At 48.3% G+C, this 24,976-nt stretch overlaps 1 protein-coding gene across 5 annotated transcripts in view; it reads right to left on the minus strand.

The window, feature by feature from the left end:
- LOC136783148 (protein groucho-like) overlaps window positions 1-24,976 on the minus strand; it is a 148,401-nt gene that overhangs the window by 122,536 nt on the left and 889 nt on the right. The window lies entirely within an intron of this gene.

Raw genomic sequence — 24,976 nt, forward strand, 5'->3', positions numbered from 1 at the left:
GACGACGACGACCAGTGATCCCGGGGGCTCTCCGCTACACACACACGTATAAGAATTATAAGGATAATTTCAATGTTCAACTCGTGGCACAGTGGATCATTCCAAAGCGGGCTGTCTCTTCCTCGTATAGGCTGCTCTCGAATTGAGTGAAACGAGGCGAGGTGCATGCTTGCAGAAAAAAATGGCGCGCGCGCGCGGTGGTCGAGAGGGGCGGAAACCTCTCGGCACATCTCCGCGATCGGCGCTTCCCTCCGGCGTTTTCTCACGCGAACATTCCTACCCTCCCCATCAGCGTATATATACATACAACATCCACCGTCTTCCAGGACCGATCTCTTGAAAAAATCACTCGTGGTACTGCGCGCGCCTTCTAGGAAAAAAAACAATGCGATTCGAACGAGTAGTGTGCACACATGCACACACATGAACGCTTGTAGAGAGAGAGAGAGAGAGAGCAAGCGGACACACGTCTTTAAGTTCTTCGGACGACCGCACTCGAGAATAAATTTGCCATCTGTGCGAAAAATTGGAGCAAAGTTGGATGTTTGTAAAATTGACCTACATCTATATATATATATATACATATATAAATGCAGTGTTCGAGGTTGTCTCGGATACTCGGGGTAAAAGGACGCGATAACGAAGGAAGCAAACAAGCAAGCAGGCGGAGGAGGGGGAGGGGTGGGGGAGTCTCCGGTGCACGCAGAGTGGATTGGTTGGCAGGGCGGTGCGCGGCGGAGAAGAATCGAATTTCCGGTGTCAAGCACCGACGCTACCCGACGCGACGGAAGAAAAGGACGCGGAGAGACTCTCGAGGACGTCTAACGAATTCTTTCGGAATTCCATTAGCGTCGCCGTCCCAATTACTCCACGTCGATCCCAGCTAAATGATTTATCCCCGACCCTTTGTGGCCTCTCCGCTTTCCTCCGGAATCCCGATCAATTATCGATTATCCACCAGCAATTTCTACCAGTCATTTTACATTTTCTACCTGCTCCCCTCCCAAACGGTTGCAAACAATTACACACGCGTGTGCGTCGTAATACCGAATTATTCGACAATTATCTACGCACTTTGCCACTCATTTTTCCTTCATCCAAATCGCTGTACATACATTTATTTTGGCAATTTTCCGTATAGGTTTTCCCCTTGGCAAGTTTCGCGCAGGATTGCTCGGAAAAGAGGAGCGGGGCACATTACACACATTTTCCTCTTATTATCCCACGCACGGTTTATCGTGCAGCTGCTGTTGTACACGCGCGCACATGTACACACAGTATACGATGCATATACATATAGTGTATATCGCGCAAATTGGATTATCGATCTTTAAACGGGCTCGTTAAGCGGACAATTTGTGGCGGGGTAAGAGCCGCGGAAAATCGCGTCGCTTAATTTATTCGACGGCTAACAAACTTCTCGTCATCGGGTGCATGGATGCCGGTTCGGCGAAACGATTAATTGAAAATCTGCCGCGCGCCATTTTTACCCGCGCTCTCTCGTCGCGTTATTCGCGCCCGCCAAATACACTTATTGCAGCGGCCGCAGATATATATATATATATATATATATATATATGTATAACAAAGCTCGATAAGGCTCGTTCCACCGATTCTAATTTAGATACAGGTAAAATTATTATTGAACTCGCTTTTCGCGCAATCATTTGTAATAATCGCGCGGCGAACAAATTTGTAATAATCGCGCCGTGCTGAACAATCTAGTAACCCCGAGAGAGAGAGAGAGAGAGAGAGAGAGAGGAGGGGGAACGTATTATTATTGTTACACGTCCAATGAAAATACCTATGGTTTATTTAATCGTTTGATCGCTTCGATTAATTTTCCACGTATCGCCAACCATGGCAAACAAATCGCGTTTACAGTCGCTTTGCAGAAAATCATTTGGACGCAGCTGGAAATGATTTTGGCCAATCCACGTATATGTGCGCGTTGTTGCTACACTTCTCCGTTATTCAGGCTAATCGTGAAAATTCTCGCGCATCGTTGTTGCGGGAACGATGGAAAAGTGCACCTCCCTCCCCTCTAGCTTGGGGCTGACGAATATTTTCCGTGATCAAGGTCGTCGCTCCACTCGTTCTCCGAGTATCCAATCGAGATACGTCAGGAGGCAATATAATTGCGCGGCTATCTCTCTCTCTCTGTCTATGTATATGTGCAGTGTAGCGCGCGCATAGCGAGGCCGGAAAAAAGCGAGCTTTGAAATAGCTTGGCCAATTACTCTCTTTCCCTCTTTTTTCCCGTGTTTTCCTTTCATTTCCATTCCGAGCCGACTCTCCGCGCGACTCTCCCCTCACATTTGCCGAAGCTCCCTTTCAACGCGCACTCCACACGTACACGTATACCTATATATATATAGGAGCGTGTCCACGCACGCTGGTAATTGGAAATTTCGCGCATCTGACCGGATTCACATGCAGCGGCTCGCTTAATCCGCCCTGACAAATCGTGCCAAAAGTGCAAGAAACTCGATACGTCGCTTTCGCGCGTTAATCAAATCACTTTTTAAATACACACAGACGCGATCCCGCGCGCGCGTACGTTGGGGTATTAACATTTATGGAAATCACCACTGTTGGGAGGGGAGGGGGATATTGTAATTTACGAAAGCAAACGTTTTGTGCAAACGGAAGGGTCGCGCAGCACATCGCGCCATGTAGAAATCGCGCGCGCGCGTACGGTGCTTAATTTCCAGTCAAATTTCATTACTCGACTGCGCGCCGAGTGCTCCGCTGCTGGATGATCATTGGCCATTCTCTCTCCCTCTCTCTCGAATGTCGCGTGTGCCGTGTCACGCATACGCACGCACACACGTCCCAGGCCAAACTCATCGCTCTCTATATACGCGATCCAGCCGGAGGAACATTATTGTTACAGGCCGCCTGTCCATTGTCGGTCTCGTAAAACCAAGACTCGGCTTATTATTAACGATCGTCCTTCACCCCTTCCCACCCTTCAACTATAATCTCCTGACCCCATCGATCTCTCCACTCCGCCACCACCATGCATCACCACACCACCATTCCCTTTTTATTCTCAAAGCTCCACTATCAAAATTCCACTCAATTCGATAGTCGTAATATGCTTTATAAACGTTCAACGAGCTTTTTTTACCTGCGAATAAAAGAGCAACGCGGTTTAGTACGGTAAAGCTGCACGAGAGAGTGGCATTATTATTTCTCCAAGTGTATATATATATATATATGGTATTTATACTAGAGAGAGAGAGAGAGAGACTATAAGGTGGTTAGCCGATAGTAGGGTAAAAACGTGCTTTAAAAAAAACAGACAGAGTTTAACGCTCGTAACACACGCGTCGTATTCCGTTGAAAAGAAAAGTCTGTATACGGTATTATAGAGCATGCTTAAATAGTTGCTTCGTGTGTGCGATGTTTAAAGGGAAGAGACTGACCTTGAGGGGGTGAAAGGGGAAGGTATCGCGCGAGATACAGTCACGGTCAAAAATAATGCTGCACCGTTCCAGCGATAAGGATGAGTTAACGTTGCGCGCGTCAGTTTTATATTTTATCTAGTTTTATTTGGTCCTTTGACCTCCCTCCCCTCTCTTTTTTCCGCAGTAGCGAGAGAGACTGACGAGAGAAGGGGATTCGCGGGCCTCGAAATAATACCTGTTTGCCCGATACTATAGCCAGATAACAACGCGGTGCACGGACCGTGCGTCCTGTAGGCGCATCTCTCGATAAATCCACGTCTCTGACCTACAAAAATACACACACACACACACACACACACACACACACGCTCGCTCTTTTCCTACCTTTCCAAATTTCCTGCAATCTCCATCGCGACTTTCATCTCCTCGTCTATATAGATATATATATATATATGTATTCTAGAAATATTTTTGATTCCCGCGACTGTACGCGTCGTTGGTAACTCGAAATCGTGGCGTGTAAATATAATTGGCAAGGTTATAATTATAAAAGAGAGGGAATAAAGGGGGATGCATCAATACAACGACGAGGTACTCTCTCGATCAAAGATAAACTACTCTTCAAATTCAATTAATAATCCTGTGGATAGACGGTTTTCACAGATAGGAGTTTAATAGGGGACTAGATAATCCGAACGGTGATTTCGCTTCGCGTTTAATCGGACATGATTATATTCGTAGACGGTTTACCGTCGATGCCCATGCACGTACCCCGTTGCTCTATATATGTGTGTGTGTGTGTCTATCGAAGGCTCGAAAGAGAGAAGCGCGCGAACGCGGCAAGTGGCAGCAACGCTGAATCGATTCTTTTCTGATACGCTTCATCGAGAATTTATGCTATACGATAGCAATTGTGAGCGCGTTGCTGGTATAATGAGAGGTAGCGCTCGCGCTACAGAGAGAGGGAGAGAGATATTATTAGCAAAGCGGTGAAAGCGCTGCAACGCAAACTACAGAAACAGAGAGACTATATACGAGTATAATAAAGGTATAGCAGAGCAATCTTTTATCGCTTTTCTTCGTACTCTCTACAACACACTATATTACCAATTGAAATAATGCTAGCTGCAATTCGTTCATTTCATTAGCACGCCTGGTAATTTCCCTGTAATACCAGGAAAACGTTCGATAAACATTATTCTTTCTCCGCAACAACTAATATATAATAAGAGAGGAAATTAAGAAAAAGAAAATATTAGCCGCGTGTAGACGCAATCGCTTCGTGGAATACATTCGAGCCTCGTATATATATATAGATCTAATTGCTTATCGTAGCTCGCATCTATATAAATTGATCTATCAAGCGCGTGATATTGATTATTATTGCGATTAAGGCACGAAGAAGGCCTTATCGGTAGATCACGTTCGAGCGTTTCGACGGGCGAGATCCAAGCTCCGCCTGCCTGCCTGCCTGCCCAGGGATTCTTCCCTAAAGAATTGATAAGATAATCGGATCCGAATCTCATTTGTGTTTACGATTTGACCCTGGAGTTTCGAGAGCAACGTCGACACCGTCCGGTCTCTCCTCTCCCCATCTCTCCTTGTAGTATCTGTATCGTGCCGAGGAATCGGGGGACTGCGCCTATAATTCGCTGCAAATCGGATTACGAGAGAGAGAGAGAGAGAGAGCTGATGTTATTGCTGCGCGAAATACCGCAAAAAAACATTGTCTCTCTCCTCTTTATATATATATATATATATATATATTTATAGAGAGAGAGAGAGAGAGAGAGAGAAAGATTTGTTTATTTAGATTTCTTCGCGTTGTAGGGGAATTCCAAAAGTTTTCGTTCATGTTATCCAAGGTCATATAGTACATGGAAAAAGAAAATGTCTATTGAAAAATGTTGGGATTTATTATCGAGCGTGAAATAAGAAGAGAGAGGTGTAATAGCGAGGGAGGTGGTTTCGGGTGGTGGTGGGCGCGATAACTCGCAAGGCGTCGCAAATCGGATTAGAGCGAGTCCAGGGAGTAGTAGCCACTCGTAAAGTTTCTCGACTCGACTCGACTCGGGTAACAAGAGGCGAACGGCGAACGTTCATCGCCGTTTCCTGCTGGCGTAGCCGGAAAAAGCCGATCTCCCCCTATCGACACCTGCGCTACAGATTTATTTCGCGTCATTAGCGATCCCCGGGACATGTCGTAAAACTCGCGCGAGCAATGGACGATAAAAAATGCCTCTCTCCATCGCGTCGTCGCGTGGTTTAAACTTTCTTGCGCTCGACGAGCGTCCCTCCTCTCTCAGGGATAATTACTTGTATATATATATATATATATATAGATTTGAGTGGATGCAACCGCATGCACATGTGCCGCATCTTTTTTCCAAGAGAGTCTCGCGTCGTCCGGAAAGTATACGTCGACGGGGAGACGGTGCGCGCGCGCGCGTTATAATTGGTTTCTGCGATTAGAGTTTCCTTATTCGCCGCGCGCGCGGTCGACACCGTCCGCCAGAGAGTACGGCGAAGATTATTATCGATCGCGAGTCGAGTCGAGTGGAGAGAGGCGAGCCGCGCGTTAATTGCGCCAATTGGGTGAAAGTGTCGGTTAAAGCGAGAGGAGCGTCGTCGAGTCGCAATTTAACGATCGAGCGACGACGATTCGCTAAAACAGAAAATAAGTTGGAGCGATAATTCGGCGCAGGGTTATCGATGTTTTCTCAGCCACCGGTAGCGGTAGCAGCCCCTCGGAAATTCCTCTGGACATAAAAACGAGCTTTTTATTACTCCGAGGGGATCGAGAGTATGCCAAGCGCAAAAGTGATATTTAGGGATTATCGAATAAGTTGAGTTGGCTATAGAAGCTCACGTGGTTTGGCTGGAATATATATATATATATATACGCGTGTGTGCGTATCGCGTCTATTAAGAAAATACACGGCGGAAGGTGATGGGATAAAGGGATTGGCGAATATTCAACATGGCTGGTGGTTTTTTCCAAAGTTCGCACACATACAGAGAGAGGAGCAATAGTTTTTACGGGTCTCTCTCTCTCTCTCTCTCTCTCTCTCGGTAGAAGAAGCGAGGTGGCGAGAGGGGGTGAAAGAGAGAGAGAGAGAGAGAGAGAGAGAGAGAGAAAGCTGCATGGGAATAGAGACAAAGGGTCGGGCTTGAGGTGGGTCTGCGGCTGCTGGTGGGAAGCGGAGCGCGCGCGGAGGGTAGAGCGGGGGGTTGTGTTGGAAGTACAGGCTGTTTTATTATGCAAAAGCTTTCTCGGCAGTTGGGTCGTTCTGGCTCTGCGCCGCTGCACCGCCATCGGAGTCGGAGGCGGCAGTGGTTGTAGGAGGGTTGGAAAAAGCCTCCGCCCCCGAACCGCGTAAATACGGGCAGCCATTTTGCGATCAACTTTTTTCGGTCGGAGCAGCAGTAGGGAACGCGAGGCCGAAAAAGTTTGGACATGCTTTTGCTCCAGAGTCAAGAGGGAGGACGTGGACGCCGACGTCGACGCCGACACGGACGGAGCCTCTGTTACACACACACACACACACGCGCCAATTCAGAGACAGCTTTCGCGAGAAATCTCTTTCAACGAAAAAATCCTCTACTCAATATTTTTATATCGCGCGTCGATTAATCACTCTCGCTCATCTAATTATATCATCGAAGGAATTATATCCAATAGGTATAAAGCACAAAAATTGGATACGATCTCTTCTCGAACTGCTGCAGAGTTTTAAAAAAATTGAACGGTGAAATTTCTTCCAAGCCCTATATACTATACACATATCCGTTTAAATAATTATCATATTCTACGAGAACTCTCTCTCTCTCTCTCTCTCTCTTCTCCCCGCAATAAGGGAATAAAGCGGTTGACGGAAGTTTATGCCGAGGGAGCGGTCAGAATATGAAATAAAATGTATCGAGGACGCGGGAGCGCGGCGACTACCTATACAATATGTTATTTAGTGGACTCTCTTTAGGTTTGGACTCGAAAAGGAAATTTGCGAGCACCGAAGGCGCTTTACGGTACAGTCTGGAATGTTTATCGTTATTGCAGCGCCGAGTCGAGTCGAGTCGAGTCGTTTCTCGAAAAGAGACTCGAGACTGCAACTTTAACTCTCCGGCTCGTCCTTTCCAGTCGTTTTCCGTTACGTCGTTAGTTTACCCGACTCCTGGAATCACGAGCGACCAATCGCCCAGCAGGAAACAATTAATTTCGCCATTTTCCGAAGCATTCCATTACCTCTCCGCCACAACTTTCAATGCTCCTCTAAATTTACCCGCGAAAAAACTCGAACGTTAAATTTTTACCTCGACCATTGACTCGCTCGAGCGCGCCACTCGAATAAAATTAAACCTCCCCCTTCCCTCCTTTTTTCACAATCGACCGATGTAATTATTTACCGCGGCGTGTCTCGTTCGATCCTTTACAACTCTCTCTCTCTCTCTCTCTCTCCCTCTCTGCTCGCGTTTTCTCGACCATCATCGGGGCGCAAAGCGATATAGTCGACGGGAATCTTGTATTTTGCATCGATCGCCTCTCTTTCCGAGCGTACTTTAACGTCGCAGTTGCAATGGATTTCTCGGGAATGGCATAAACGAAGAAAAATCGTTGCTCGTTCGGTGGGAATAAAAGCAGGCGATAATTCGATGCAGTCAAGAAACGACCCCTCTTCCTCTTCCTCTTCTTCTTCTTTTCTTCGGCGAGTACGACCAAGTCCCCTATACATATATATATATATTACGTGTTAGGCTAAAATGACGATAGAGGTGGACCGGGAGCTCGATAAGAAGATTTAATCTGGCAATTCGCGGGTGTAAAGCGTGAACGAAGCGTGTCGAAATTCGGGGCAAAAAATGTTGAAGAAAAATGAAGCTCGGTGTGGTCTCTTGGCTCTCGAGTTGGCGTTGGAGGGTTTTCTCCGCGAGAGGCGGAAGTTGCCCAGCGGTTTCCTTTAAAATCGCTCTCTCTTTTTCCATCTCTCTCGCGAGCGAACCAACTCGAATCTCGTCGATGAAGCGGTAAGAACGAGGAGGGGCACTTGCCATGCTGCTGCCATGCTCGGCCAATATAAGGGAGACGCGCGCGCCCCGCACAGTCGTTACGCGAGAAACGGCAGAATCTTCCGCTTGGCGATCTAACCATCCATGTAAGAAGCGAACAAGCCAAGAACGAAAGAAGAAAACGAACCAAGGACGCGACGCTGAGCGTTTCTAGAAACGACTCGTCGAGCCACGCCACGCCACGCCACGCCATGCCGGTCCAATAACGATAAACATTTCTGCACCCAGACCGCTCGCAAATTTCAACTCGATCGCAAACGCTTCTTCTCTCTCTCTCTCTCTCTCTCTCTCTCTCTCTCTCTCTCTCTCTAAACCAGCAGTCCTCCACATTCGACGATATAACTTCATCGAGTACAACCTTACTACACGCAGCAGAACTGGTATCATTACAATTCGACTCTCTTAATCCCTTCAATTTACATGCATATTGCCATATCTCTGTATAAAAAATCAAAGAAATTCCACAAGGACTTGGAAAATTCTTCGCAAGGAATAAAAGATCGAGTGGCGATTCCATGGATTTTTAATGGATCGACGCACGCACGTGCGAAAAGATGCCTCGCGCGTTTGTGTCCGTGTGTGCACGCATGGATATATAGAAACTCGAGAAAAAACGCGTCGTGTATCCGCCGGAGGATTTTGGCGAAGGAAATTTGTGCAGGAGAGCAAAGGTTCGTCGAGCGATCGGACGGATGACGATGAGGTTGAAGAGTCGGGCCGAGTGGAACGAGGCGAGTTAGGCGCCTTCCGAGAATCATGCAGTTTTTCGGCCAATAATATTCCGCGCACTCTATTTATACACACATATACGCGGGAGAGAATAGCTGCGGAGGGAATAAAAAAATGGTGCCTGCTCGAGGAGCATCCTTCCCTCCCGTTTCCTCCTAGCGAGAAATGGGGGAGACAGCTACGCGATAACGAGAACTATATCCAATTTCGCTTTCCTATTAATTCAACCGCTGCGCTATAGACGTGTATATGGTATATATGTGTGGGCACGACACGCGGAGAGAAGCCGACGGAAAGAAGCAAACAAGCCGAAGAGAGATTCCTTGCTTGCCAGAGGTTGAAAAGCACTTTTCGCCCGATCATCCCTCATCCTCGACTCTTCCTCAAATCTCAAGAATGCGACCTTCGCCGCTGGGAGGAGGATCAGCGACAACGCGAAAAACTTTGTAATTTTCATCACGATTATCCTGCAGAGTCGGACTCGGTCCTCGCGCGCTAATCCCGCCAATCGCCTTTGCATTCCTCGGATTCTCCAAACAACATCCTGTATATAGAAATAAGTCGCGCCTCTTCGGAGCCAATTGGCCGATAAATCGCTGTGCTCTCCGCAAAACCGTATTGCAACGTTGAAAGATATGCAAGAGGAATAGAGCGCGCGCGCGCGCGCGCGCTTACGCCCGCCAAGCACATTATCTCCAAAGATATTCGATTAGGAAAATGACGCGAGCGCTCTCTCGCGGATTTATTTATCCCGGTCGTGTGTTATTGCTGCGAGAAAAGTCTGCTTTCTCGGCTATATAGAGACGTACACTACGAGGGAGCAGGCTGGCAGAGAGGCGTTATTAGAAATAGGAATGAAAGGAGAGACGCGCAGCTATATAGTACATATATATATATATATATATATATAGATAAAAGAAAAAACGTAGGAGCGAGAAACGCTATTCTTCAGCATTCCCAAGCGTTTCGTCACCGCGGCCAAAGAAGCAAGCGAGCGAGAGAGATACACACGGCTGATATCTGGATCTTAAAACCAAACTTTTCCACGACGTCTATTAACGTGCGAGAGATAGCGTCGGTCAATATTATTTTGTCAAACATTGCGAGAAACGCGGAAGAGGCTAAACGGGGAAAGGGAGCGAGGGAGGGATAAAGGAGTGTATACGCGCGATATTCATCGTGCCGATTCATTACTCTACGACGACGAAGACGACGCGCGACGAGGATGACGACGAGCAGAAAGCCGAGAAAGAGGTCTCCGGTTGCCCCTTTCCATAGCCTGACAGAGTGCGGAGGATCGGACGGTAGCATTATTACGAGTCCGAATTACCTAATTTCGCTGGTCGTTACGTTGTTTCGACGAGCCTCTGGCTACGAGGGGGAGGGGGAGAGCCACGGTGGCGGGTCCTTCTGGCACCGAGGTTCGCGTTAAACCACCCCATTTGAGCGTTTTCCACCCCGCCGACCTTAGGAGCCTCTTTCCCCTTCGGGGACTCGCTAGTCGCGAGAGATCCGCGCGGACTCGCGCCAGCCAATCGACGCCCGGCAATTCTCTACTTGGCCAATCCGGCCGTCTCGTTCTTAAGCAAGCTGTCCCTCTTTCAGGTTGCCGCGTGGCCGCTTTTAAAAAGCACCAATCGCGAGCGAGCCTCGACCAATGGCGCGCTCGCCTCCGACGTTACCGCGTACCGTTTGTGGCTTCGCTCCGCGCGGACTCTACACGTTCGTGTTCGGCAGAGAGCTCGTACTATGGCGAACGATGCGCGATGCTTACACGGCGAGGAGAGCGAGAGAAGAGCAACTATTGGCCACCCACGCCTGTTTCTCACCCTCTCTCTCTCTCTCTCTCTCTCTCTCTCTCGTGCACCACCAATCTACCAGTATGCTTGGCTTGGAAAAAGCGTGGCGCGAGATGGAAAGAATCGAGTGGAAAAAGAGCGAGCTGCTACGAAAGAGAGAAATCAACAATACCGGAGAGCTTAAAGAGGGAGAGAGAGAGAGAGAGAGGATTGCTACCCCCTGACAAGCTCCTGGAAGGCCCTCTCGTGAGGGATGAGAGTGCAAGAGGGGGCTCTTTGGACTCCCCGAGCTGAGCTTTTTTCTTTTTCTTTTTTTTTCACCGTGGTACTCAACCCCTCCCTCCTCGCAGAGGCCTCGCTATTACGGCATAACAAAGTCCAGTCGTGTCGCGTATATCGGATCGTACGTCAATATACCGAGAGTCCTCTCTCGAGTGCAAGGAGAGAAGGACTGGCAGAGAGCGAAATAAGAAGAAGGGTGGATGAGAGTCTCTCCCTCTCCCTCTCCCTCTCTCGATCCTTCTCGACCGGGGAGACTTATTTCAGCAACCGAGCGTGTTTCGCTAAACGTATAGCCGATAACCGTGCCGAGAGCAGGTCACTTTTTCAGCAGAGACTCTCCCCCTCCCTCGGCTCAACCTACTCGACGATCAATGCTCCTCTACCATCGCTTTTATTATTATTTTACATCGAAACCAGATTCACCCGATGCTGCATATTCTCCCTGCGCGAATAAACCCGCTCGTTCCTTCTTCTTCTTCGGCTTCTGCTTCATCCTCGCAACGAAACTCTCTCGCGTCGTACGGAAAAATGCTGGAATTTCTTGGAGAATAATAATAAGAAGAATATAATAAGGATGCGGTAATGGCATAATAGGGGCGATAAGGGGATGCTCTCTCTCTCTCTCTCTCCTCCGTTGCTGCTGGGGTCTGGGGATGGATAGAAAGAAGCATCGCGCGGAAAAAAGATCGATGCCCCGCTTTCATTATTTATCTCGAGCTTAATTTATTGCGAGCATCGACAGCTGCCTTTGTTATTGCGCGCTTCCAAGACTCGACGTGAAATCATCAGGGATGAATCAAACTTGTAAATATTTGTCGGAGCACTCTCTGACCCCGATTGACCCAACAATTTTTCGATAACGTAATTGCATTTACTCTGCCTTGTGTTAACATGATATTTCGTTATTAAACTTTCGAAATAACTCTCGTCGTGTATTGTACGTTTCGAGCGGAGCCGATAAAAACCATCCAAGCATTATTTTCCAAAGCGAAAACTGAGAAGGTAAACACACTTTAAATTTCGTGTTTGATAATGAATAATGCTAAAGCAATGAGCTAAAGTAAATAATACCCCGTATGTGTGTGCGTGTACAGGGGCTCATCCTACAATTTCTCCTCAATTTTAATCAACAAATTCCACCGCCGGCCGCGCGCGCTTATCCCTCTTTCCAAATTTCCTTCGTACGCGTCGCGCAACGCGCCAACTCGATAAATAATAATCAGGATTTGCGAGAGTGCGATACGTATATATATATATATATATATATCCGCAATTTGCACACTTTCCATTATAAATTCTTCTTGCGCAAATCTCTCAGCCGTCGAGTATCGATGTCATTTCGAGAGAGTGAAAAAAATTGGGTTAAGAAGGGTTAAAGATTCAAGAGTATACATATATACACACGCGAATGCCACATAATACCGACGGCGATTAACATTCAGTCACTGACACAAATTTCACGATGATCCGTAGAAAACCACTGATTATCGCGGACAATTCAGCAGGCTTGTAATCAATACGTGCTACGTATATATATCCATAAATATATACATACACATATATATATATATATATATGGTACAGACGAGCTAATTATATGTTTTTCAGCGAGACGTCTTATTATCGGCTATTATTATGTATTTTCGAAGGAGATTGAAGCAATTAAAGCGATCTTATCCGTGGCAAATTTTTTCTTGCGCGTAATATGCATGAATCTGCAACATTTTATAATTCTCGTTATACCCGAATCACCAGCGATCGATATACTACGGCTCGAATTAATAAATCATGCGGATCTAATACGGTCGGCAAAAAGAACAAGTGCCCCGTGACTCTTATATGCAGTATACGTTTCGTATATAGAGACGCGCTCGAGAGAGTCGAAGAAAACAAAGTAGCTTTAAACACTCGGAGTGATATTTTCCGCGAGTATCATTGATTTTCCTAGGGTCGAAGGGTGTGAGGGGCGGGGGGGGGGGGGAGGGTTTAGTAGAAGGATAGGCGGTAGCTTGAGTGACACGCTCGTTTGCACGTACGAGCAAACACGGGTACGCGATATTAAAGGGATCCGCGCGGGAGTTTCCTGCAGCGAACCGCGAACAACTTACTCCCCCCTCCCTTGCGACGTCCTGCGCAGCAGCATCCCCTCAAACTCTCTCTCTCTCTCTCCTCTAACAGTACTCGAGGCCACTGAAACCAGCTGCATTCCCGACGACCATTAGAACTCTGCACGGTAGTGAAAATTTACTGTCGTAACCCAGTCCTAATGCACTACGGCGCCGGTACCACCACCACCACCACCACCGACGCTCGCAGTTAAGGACGGGGCCCCGTGCATCACATTCCGTTGCCTCGGCGCGGTTTCGCCAAGGCGCGTCGAGCGCCGCTCGCGCGACATCCCGAACTGCTGCAGAGCGCAATTCCACGTGTATGCCACCTAAAGTGCAGTGTATATAAGATAGAGGAGGGGGGGGGGGGGGGAGGTACGGTGTCGAGCAGCAATGTACCCAGCACCTCGCTAGGGGAGTATCTCGTCTCGGAAACGAGCACTTGCCACGATCCGCAGGGCCGTATCAAATCCCCCCGAATAACACGAAGATTTTTGGTAAAGCGACCAATTACCAAGCAAATAATCGCGTAACTCTTAATTGCGTCGCGCGCTCAGCCGGCCACAGGCCGATATAATTACACGGGACGGACACCGACCTTATATATACGGCGATACGGATCGCACGACACTCTCTTTCGAAGGCGTCGTCGTCGCCTCCCGAGGGAACGTAATTTCAAATAATACACACGTATAAATGAAATCATAATTGTCTTTTGAGCCGGTAATTTTGAGAGAGCTGATTATAGTAATTGGCGGTGAGTTATTTAGCATGATTGCTGATAGAAAAACAGGTGGCAGTTTATAGTCCCGTGTAAACTCTGAGCGAGCTCACCGGCTAATATTGATATTAATTAACATTGAGCCGAGCTCCGTCTTTGTACAGTCCGTAGCTTATTAGATTTAGCGAATGCTTCTGCAGTTTGGTCTCTGACTTGGTCTCTGACATTGGAGCTGCGTGGATGCTATATAGAGGGACTCTCGGGGAGAGCCGGGAATCGCACCGGAGATGCTTCCCTGTGCCTCGAGCGCGCGCGGTGCCTTCTCAGGGCCGTATCGAGGGCCCTCGCTCATATATATACAAACGACAATTCCAACGCGCCGAATCTTTTCTGCCACGATTCCCAACCGCAACTCGGTGAAAAGTTTTGCTCGCGACCAAAGGAAAGCGTCCTAAACGATTTATAATGAAACGGATCGGGCTGCTAGAATCAAAAAGAAACGAGAAGAAAAACACACGTGGATATATTATTCTATTGACAGTCGAAGCTCGTGTTTTCGTGCATGGCAGCTACAGCCTCCGGCCCGCTCAATGGAGGTTTCTGCTGAAAAAACTACGAGAGGGTCCTATATAGAGAGCACTCGAGCGGGAGAGTCCTGGGAACTCTCTCGCGCAGGGCCCCTCGTAAATAAAGCGCGTGGCATGACTGGGTCTCTATTCCTGAGGGAGGGGGGAGGGCCCTAAATCATTGGCGCCCCGGGTATACTCCGGGCGACTATATGGACGACCGAGCGGAAAAAAATTGGTCGAGTCCTCCGTTCTCTCTGCAGCAGCCAGCAACCTTGAAGAGATCTCGTTTCGAACGTTTCTCTCTAATCCTCGAGCCCCGGGTCTTCTCGGCCGTAACGATAGCCTGTAAAATTGATTTCGAAGCCGTGGAAGGAAAGCTGCGGGCTTCGACGCTACCGTCGTCGTCTTTACACGCTTTAACGACGACAACGAACAAGACTCCTACACTGCACACAGCATGTGAATCTATATATATATATAGTCTATACATTATACGTACAGCCTATATAGTCTCGCGAGGATAAAAATAAAGTTTCGTGCGGCGAATTTTGTTAAAGTTGTAGCAGAGCGCGGTAAATCAAGGTTTTCATGTAGGAAGTGGCGATCGATAGACGCGAGAGATTACGATTGTTTTTATCATCCGACGCGTCCTTGAAAAGAGCTGCACCGCCAGCACGAAATCCAACGGCCGGAATTTCTTCGCATCGTTCTCCATGGATGATGATCGTTTTATCGTTGCTCCCAAGGCCTCTCGCGAATCGATCAAAGAAATTATGCCTCGTTATCGTCCGTCGAGCATTTCGTGCAACACATTAGCCTCCCCCTCCCTCTCTACGGCCAGTGATTTAGGTAAAAGCGCCACAAAACTCTGCTTCTCTCATTTCGCGTGTACTACACGCTATACGTGCACGCGCTATTTGGACGGAAAGAAAACGATCCGTTCGCCAAGTTGGCCTCTCTCCTACCCTGTGCAAACAATAACTCGCTCGCAACGACGGTCCAACTCTCGAGCGCGATAAAAATTTCTTCCTCCAGTTTCTATATATATGTCTATACAAAGGGCACGATTTTTATCAAGCAGAAATAAGCGAGTAATTGGAGCAAAAACTACAGACTCGGCAGAGAGAGAGAGAGAGATTTGGAGAAAATATTGCAGGATCGCGCGCGCAGGATTGATTCGAGTTGGAGGAGTTTGATAATATAGTGACGGGAAGATAACAAGATTTTCTGTCGAGACGACGAGGAATCTACCTTCTTTATCGAGAGAGTCTTGGATATCTCGAGTGACGGAGAGGAGCAGGATCGTAAAAATTCCAACTTGTCGCGCGCGGTGGATGACACATGGCTTCTCAGGAGTAGGCAGTAGCTGCAGGAAAGTACGTACTTGCGAGCCGCCAAGAATTTAGTGCCATTCTTTTCTATAGGAGGAGGAACGACGGGTCTCGCGCGCTCTCCTATATCGTTATTGCTCTTTTAAATAAACCTTGCGTATATGTACGGGTGGAGTATGGGTCAGTATTTTAATTTCTCAAGGATGTACGAGGGCTCCCAAGGTTGGACGTACGTCCCTGCTGAACGAGTGGTAGCCTTCATAGCCACGAAGCTGGCGTTTATTAGCATCCAGCAGCAGCAAAGTTGGCTGACCGGAGCGGAGTATCGCTCTGCGGTAGCAACGCCAGCAACAGCCACTAAACTCCAAATGGCCAACTCACCCCCCCCCCCCCTCCCCCTCCACTCTCCATATCCTACCATTCTCAAACGCGCTCTCACACACTCTCTCTCTCTCTCTCTCTGTCGGGCAAGTGGCCACTTATTTGGAGCGATACACACGCAAACCTGCTGCAGCGACCGTTTGCGGCCCGGATTGGCGCTAAGTCGTCGTTAAGTACGCCCGCCGTTCGAGAGATTACCGTATCGCGCCACCATTAGCGTCGATATTGAAATAACCCTCCATTGCGAGGCTGGGACCACCGCACCAAAACCTCCGATAGATCCCACCCCACGAGAGATTTAAAATTTTTCACGCGCACACTCTTTTCCCCTGCGCACGTGCGTTCTCTCGATTCTCCGCATCAGCGTATATGTACGTAATTCGAGTCAAGGACTCGAATCGCTCTCGCACATCCATCAGAATCATCATGAGCTTTTCCTAGCTATTTTTCAAACAATTATCTCGGGCGCGAGAGGAGAAAGGGATATGGGTTATATATACGTGTACACGGGCATATATATATATATATGTATACGGATTCGCGCGCGAGAAAAGTGATATTCGGGCAAATGAAATTTCGCGTATCTCTCGCGCTGCTCGTGTGCGCGCGCGCGCGCGAGTTTCCCGCTGTGTTTATAGCGATGTAAGCCGGCGATTAAAGAGGCGCGTTAGAAACTAGGGTGCCAAGATAGATGTATAAAATTCCTATTAATTAAATCACTTTTTATCGCGCAATCGCGTTTAGTATCCTGTTTATTGCTGCAACATAAACCGACGGTTTCCACGATGATTTATATACTAATTAGTATTCCACTTTTTATCGAGTCCTTAATTATGCGCGCGCGCAATCACAGCCTGGCGGCAGGATCGATCGTCCGTTGCACCGCAGTTTATTCGCCGGAGTCGCGTTTCGCGAATTTTCCAATGAAAAGTTAAGCGCGGCGAAAGCTCTATATACATACGCATACGTATATATATATATAACGCGACTCGACACGACACTGGAATTTAAAGTTTGCCGTGCATTCTCTCTCTCTCTCTCTCTCTCTCTCTCTAATTTGTTGATTTCTGAAATAGTTTTTGTTTGCACGGTGCTGATGGTGCGTGTTAATTATAGGAACGTTCAACGGGTCCGCAAGTTAATTGTGATTTGCAAAAATTCGCGACAACGCGGCGCACGCACGGTTTGCACGTAATTATGGATTTTGCATCGACCGCGGGCGCAAATCGACTCGACTCTTCTCTCCAAATAAGTAGATGAGCGCGTCATTTCCGGTGATTCCCACACGCACACGCCAACGAACGAGATCCCTGAATTACGGCTCGCGTCTGCCAAGTCGAAGAATCGATCGCAACGATATCTCCTTTGGCAATTAACACTGGTCGCGATACGATTAAACGCAAATATCCCCCCACTCGACGCATCTTCGTCCATCCATCCAAGTGGAGAGAGTGGCAATTGTTCGACACACTCGTACAGCTATTTATGGAGGGAGGGAGAGAGAGAGAGAGAGAGGAATGGAATAAACTCGCAATGGCTGCCACTAAAAATTGCAATAAAATCCTAATGGACGATGCTGTTGTCCAATTGGAACGGATGAAACTCTCGGAGCATCATTAAAATCTCATTGAATTACGAGTTTCGTCGTATAGCGCCGCGCATATACCTCGCGAATGGCCATCTATTTTTAGGAATATCAGTATGTGCGCGCAAGCGGGCGACAAGTTGGTGCGAGAATCTCGCGTTTCTCTAATGGATATAAGAGAGAGGAGGGTCGCGACGACGTAGACGACGACGACGGATCCAATTGGTCGGACTAATAGTTTAATTTTGTAGAATTACAGGGTGCGAGGTTGTGTGGGAAAGGAGGGGGGGGGGGGGGAGAGGGGGTGTGATAAAGTGGCGCCGAAAGTGGAGCGATGATGCCGAGTCGTTGAATATGCAGGAGAATCGTTAGCTTTGGCGATATACGGATGCATTATTAATACGACGTGCAACCTCCTTCCAACTTAATTCCGAGCGACGTCGACGACGACGACGACGACGAGTCGTTAAGCATTAATTCCAACTCGCAGATTCGCGTATAGCAGACGAGACCATCTACTCCAGATTCAAAGCTCGATAGTCTATATCCGGTATAGCGGATTTATTTAAAAATACACCGATAAGAGATCGCGAGCGCACAAGCGCGCGCGCACCGGCAAAAGTATCGAGTTACGTTCAACAGCTTCGCCCGCTCTCCTCCTCCAGACTTTTCCCCAAAGCGAGACCAGCATTTTTTGCCACGATAATTCCATCTTGATCCAAATCCGTCAGCGACCTTCCCCCACCCTCACCTTCGGCTTAAATCCATTCGTCTCGTCTCCCTTCTCTCTCTCTCTCTCTCTCTCTCTCTCTCTCTCGCTCTCTTTTCTTTTTTCCCCCGTCCCATCCATGTTTCTTGTTCCTGCAGTGTACAGGGACCGGAATCATCCGTCGCACAAGTATATATACGTATACATAGGATTCCCCTCCACGCGCGACTCGCAGACAAATTACTAATGTTAATTCTCCATTTACCTTTGATTCCTGCCATAATGCTTGCTTTATCGACCGAGCAACGCTTAACGCCGTACCATTATTTCCCCTCCCAACAGCCGCGGCTATATGGATTCGACGTTGAGATTTCGAGAAAACAATAAAGGTGTGAGTGAAATTGGAAAATTGTTCGAGTTTTATGGTGGAGTTTGTTCGAGTTTGCGTATATATTTCGGAAAATCGGATAGGGCCAGAACGAATAGGGATTGGCGGGTGAAACGATCGAGTGGCAGAAGCAGAAGGAGAGGACGACTCGGGCGATAAATGGAGTCATCCGGTACGTGTGTGCGTCTGTGTCGGGGGAGACGTTGCCGGTGCTTCCGCAGCTCGATAAAACCGGTCGCGTACCGTGCACCGCGTCTCGTCGTTCCTCCTCCTCCGCCTCTTCTGGAGGCTTCCCCTCCCCTCGCAAGATAATCGCCGGAGGTGACAGAGCCCTCGATAAAGTTTCACCGTAATTTATATACAGCTCACCCACCCACCCCGCCCTCTCTTCCTGCTCTTTCCCCCCACCCCTGGCACCCCCGCATCAACCACATTCTCTCCCCATTTTTTCCTCCCACCTTGTATCGATAACTCGTCCAATTTCTTCCACCAGCGCGGAATCGAATATAGCGAGGAAGGAGATGGAAGGTCGCAGGGATCGAAGAAACATTTTTTCCCCACTCTCTCGCTCGGTTGATCCGCTAATAAAACGCCAATGAGGAGGGAGTGAAAGGGGGGGGGGAGAGGGAGAGGGTCAGGCAACGCTGATGGTGCCAGTTGCCGCGCGCAAACTTTAATTAGACGCGCTCGTTTTTGTTTGACGCGCGCCGAGCAATCGGGAAAATCCATGTCCAGGCTGATGATGATGATAATAAGCAGGGTGAGGTCTCCTCGAGAGAGACAAAAACTCTAGAGAAATCGTTCCGGCATACTTTACGAGTTGCCGTCGTCCTCATCGTCGTCGTCGTCGTCGTCGTCGTTGTACCGATATTATCCGGTGACACGTGAATGCACGCTTAAATTTTATGCTCCAGGAATAATGAAGCGAGTCCATGACACGACTTACTGCGACGGAAGGTGATAATAATTTGTATCGGCTACAAGCTGCTCGAGAAACCTCTCTCTCTCTCTCTCTCGGTCTCGCCTGTCGTTCCAGGGAAATCCATTAAGTCGAAAACGAGGCGAAGATCTTATCGGATCGAGGGAATTTTTCCCAATCTCCGAAAATGAGGAGAAAAATGAGAACGAGGCAAACTATTCGGTAAATGGTGTATATTTTAGTATTCGTGTGTAGTACGTGTGTGTGAGTAGCCAGTCGACGAAATTTCAAAGAGAGAGAGAGAACAATAAGACAGCGAACGTTGTGTTGGAAGGTCGATGGTTGTCGAGTGTCGTTGATCGGATGTGTAACAGGCTTAAAAGAGGATTGTAAGAGTGGTTAGCGTTGTGGAAGGAGGATACGCGGTTCGTTAAGAGAGAGAGAGAGAGAGAGAGAGTCTCAGTCAGGTGGTCGTTGGAGCCGATGAGCGATCAAGGATCGTAAAAGGCGCGTCCCCACTCCCCGCGCGCGCCTTTCTCTTTCGCGCCTATACTCGGCCACAATCGCCTCTCGAGAGCGCGTCATCTGCCTGCAAATCGGCCAAACTACGCTAATTCTCCTTTATCGAGACTCGTTCCAGTCCCCAACGCGCGTACACCAAGAGAGAAAACGTCGTGACGATCGCTCTCAGCGCGCGCCTGGCAAAAAACAATTCCTGCATCTTTCTTCTCGCGAGAATCAATGAGCGTTCCTCGAAGGTGCGCGTCAATCCTCGTCCACCGCCGCTGCCGCTAGTTACCATCGGGGGGGGGGGGGGGGGAACATCCACCGGTGTCTTACGAGCCTGCCTAGAGAGAGAGAGAGAGAGAGACTAGTAGTGGAAAAATGTGCATAGAAAAAGTAGAGCGGTGTATAAGGAGACGCCGATGTTGATGACGAAGTACGAGTGGAAGAAGAGAAGCGTCGAACGGGATGTATAAAAGGGAGCGCGCTGGCATTTCTCGGTTGGCCCGCGAGCGCAAAGGGCCTCGGCAAGACGTTGGAGAGAGCAGGCTTCTGCTGCATCTACGTATGTACGAGAGACAAAAGGTCCCGCGCGACGGCATCGGCGTCGGCGTCGTTCCGCGCGTTGGCTGGTGTGTCGTGTGTTCCGATGGTCACGGAGAGAGAGACTCCAACTCCGACTCGACTGGCAGAGCAGAGCGACGGCGCTGAGGCGGCCAAGGCTTCGGCGCGTCCAACAAACTTCCTCATTGGTCGTTCCTCGTCTCCCATTGGTCGCTCTCATCCGACTCCGCGCGGATTCTTCGCTCTCTCGCTCCCTCGCATGCCTCTGCAGTCTGCACCCAATACAACCTACTCATCCGTCGTCCTACTTTGACCATAGCTATTTCTCTCTCTCCCCGTTGTACTCGAGGCACGTACACACACACACGGAGAGAGACGCTCGTAGTCAGGGTCTAGCATCCTTGTTTGGCAAACACGGCTCTTCCTTCCTCTAGGAAACACATTCTACCGCTCGTTCTGGCAAACACCAGCTTTCTCACTCGCGAACCATCATCTTCCTCCCTTTGGTTGGCCAACACGAATCTCTCCGTCTCGTTTTATCGGCGGAGCGAGAGACACGCACGCACACAAATACCGCAAGCATCTCCGTCGGGCAAACATGGTCTCTCGGTAGCAAAGCAGCGAGATCCCCCGGACGAGATATGAATTCACGTTTCTCCTTTTATATTCCACGCTCGCCTGCCCTCCTCCATTTTGCTTGCTCTCGGGCCCCTTGTCTGCTCGCCCGATCTCCGACTACCGTATGTGTCTGTCCGTCCGTCCATCCTACGGTCGGCTATCTCCGCTGGCGCGACCGAAGCGACCTCTCTCTCTTCTCGCGCTAGACCACTGATACACTAAAGAGTCGAGCGACTACTCTCTTGCACACATCGCTTCTCCTCGACTTCTTTTCTCTCCTCTATCACAATATATATATATATATCTATATATACACGTACATGTAGTTGCGCGCACGTATATATTTCCTCCTCCTTGAGACTCTACTACTACTACCACCACTGCTGCTGCACCATTTGCCGCGTATCTCTCTCTCGCTTATCGTCCCTGATAAATATTAAAAACAATCGATCAATTAGTACTAATGCTCTCGCGCATTAAATCCAATGACACCCCGACGAGTCTCGTCGCTTCCGTTGCTCGCTTTGCGTGGCGACACGTGTTCGCGTGTATTTCGCTTCGTTAGGCAAACCCTCTGCACAGCCATTATAGTATATAGTATACCGCTCCAACTCTCTCTCTCTCTCTCTCTCTCGCGCGCGCGCATTATATATATATATATATATATATATATATATATATACGTAAGATCCCCGAACACGTGCGCGCCTCGCAGCCGTGAAACTCGTGCACGCATCAACACTCCTATGCATATATATATATATATATATATATATATATATAACGTGTGTATACTATCGCGTACCATACGAGTTGAAATCTCTGGAGGTCTCTCTCATCATTCAGGAGCTCAACGTTGTTTCCTCGCGCAATGCAGTCAGCCAGTGTGTACGCGCGCGCGCGCGCGCGCGCGCGCGCGCGCTAGATATATCGCCAAAGGAGGATGAGAAAAATGTGTGTTAGGAGGATTTTCAAGGGGTGACTTTATCGTTGGTGTGGCAATAGCTCGTACGCGTATGTATGATAAGGGTGGAGAGGGAGAGGGAGGGTTGCGGATGATGCGGTCACGGGGTGGTCAGAGCAACGCGCCACAAGGGTGGTCAAACCACAAACGAGACCACCAGTCCTGGCTATCTGCTATCTGGATAACCAACGCCACAACCACCTCGAAAATCCTACTCTTGCCTCTCCACACCCCTCCCTTACCACCTCTCTCATAGATACGCCATTGCGAGCATAAAATCGTTTCCACGTTTTCTCGGAAGAAGCGGAACGCAACTAGGAAATTACTGTAAACAAGCGTTGTGGGTATACAGGACCGAGTTATATAGGCGTAACTCTTTATAGGATAGTTGTTTATTATTATTGTCTCAGAGTATTATTATCGTTATATAAAGAGTGTATAACCGCCGAAAGTATAGAGGTGGACGAGCGAGGACGAAAGCTGCTGCTGGATCCGGTGCACGTGTACGGGAGGGAATAATTATTACGAGGCGGTTTGTCAAAACGATTTCTCTCCATTCGACTGTGTTGACTAGCTCTTCAAACGGCAGTCGACTTTTTGCCCGATCCTCGTTGCTTTATCCGCGGAAATGGCAATCTCTCACGAATATCCCGGAAACGATCGTTTACAGTCCCGTTACTTATTCGCGTTATTTGACTTTGCTTATTGAGCGATAGGATGGATATACGTATACATATCTGTGTGTGTGTGTGTGTGTGTACATGGTGCATACACAAACCGATGGAACGAGGTATGGATATATAATGATTGGTTGGTTAATAATTCGTGGTAGCTAATCAGGTGGAAATGGTCACGCGCCGGGAGGAAGTCGATGAATAAATAAGATCGTCGAGAGAGCGTCGGCTCTCTTGCTGTTGTTGTTGTTGCTGTACCGTGGTGTGTGTGTGTGTGTGTGTGTCGGTAAAGGACGATGGAGTGGGGGAGGGGGGGGGGGGGTAGCGAGGTAATTACCAGCGTGTAATTGCGGCGATTCTCGGTGGAACGCGCGATAAATTCCGCTTTCTTTCCGCGAGGGATTCTCGCGCGCGCGCGCGTTTACGAGCTACCAGTACTGAGAAATTGAAGCTCGGGCAACGGCCATGGCTCATCGGACGATGCAGGGGGCGGCCGTGTATATTTATGCGCCACCAACTCGTCGAGACGCGTACAAACGCTTTTATGTCCATACACGTGTTGCCGCGTTTACGATTCCACGGCCGACTGCCGTCTTACGTGTGCTATACACGCACATGCACACACACGCGCGCGCGCGCACTCAATAGCACTCTCGCCGCACCAACATCAGCCAAACGGCAAAACTCGCCAAACGAAAATTTCACCAAGCTCCACTTTATTCCCCCTAATTTGCCCATTTCCAAGCAAATTCCTTTGGCGTTTCGCTTAAAAACTTGTCGAGAGAGGCTTTTAGTGGCAACCATAAACCTTCTTCGAAGCTCAACGATTGTGTGGAACACTCTACCGAGAGAGCCCGGTCTCTCCTGCAGCAACAGCACCGGCAGCAGCAGTGTATACTTGTTTCCAAAGTTCAATTAATAGGTGGGATATTTCCAATCGATTGGCTCTCGGTTTGCTAAAAAGAGGAGGAAAAAAGAAAAACACCCAACCGAGAGAAAATCCACACAGCCAGTTTTATTTCTTTATCTCATCGACGCGAGGCTTGAAAACGAGAACAAAAGTTTTCGCATTTCCGAGAAGGACCTCCCTCCCCCACCCCCCCCCCCCCTCCTTCTCCCTAAAAACACAAAGGAATCCGTGGTTCTCGTTACTGCAGGAGAGAGATAGACGATAGGTTAGGAATTATTTGCAGTCGAATGCGCCCGAGTATTTCTCGAGGGATACGTGTGCCTGCCTCCGTTGCATGCCAACAGACAATACGCAATATATACATATATTTGTACGCTTCTTACATTTAATCCCCTCGACTAGGTCGAATACGCATGTATACATAAACCAATCGACTTTCCATTACTGAATATAAAAATGACGGGCAAAGCGCAGCGCGGCTAAAAGAAAAACAGCTCTAAACTGATTCGACTCTTAAAATTCAGTCTCAATTTCTGTCATTTCCAAATTCAAACGTTATATTTCCTGGAAAAATGAGAAAATGAAAGAAATACGGAAAATTTTATGCGTTTTATGACAGTATTTGCATTGTAAAGTTTATGAATATTGCAGCAATTTCAAAGAACCAACGCGACGCGCTGAAAACATTCATGTAGCGTTTTTGTCGAGCGGTTGCACCTGCTGAATAATTTCTCCAGTGAAATT

The sequence above is a fragment of the Prorops nasuta genome, unplaced genomic scaffold, assembly GCF_024137725.1.
Source record: "Prorops nasuta isolate Cenicafe-Biocafe unplaced genomic scaffold, Cenicafe_Pnas_1.2 PNAS00032, whole genome shotgun sequence".
NCBI lineage: Eukaryota > Metazoa > Arthropoda > Insecta > Hymenoptera > Bethylidae > Prorops > Prorops nasuta.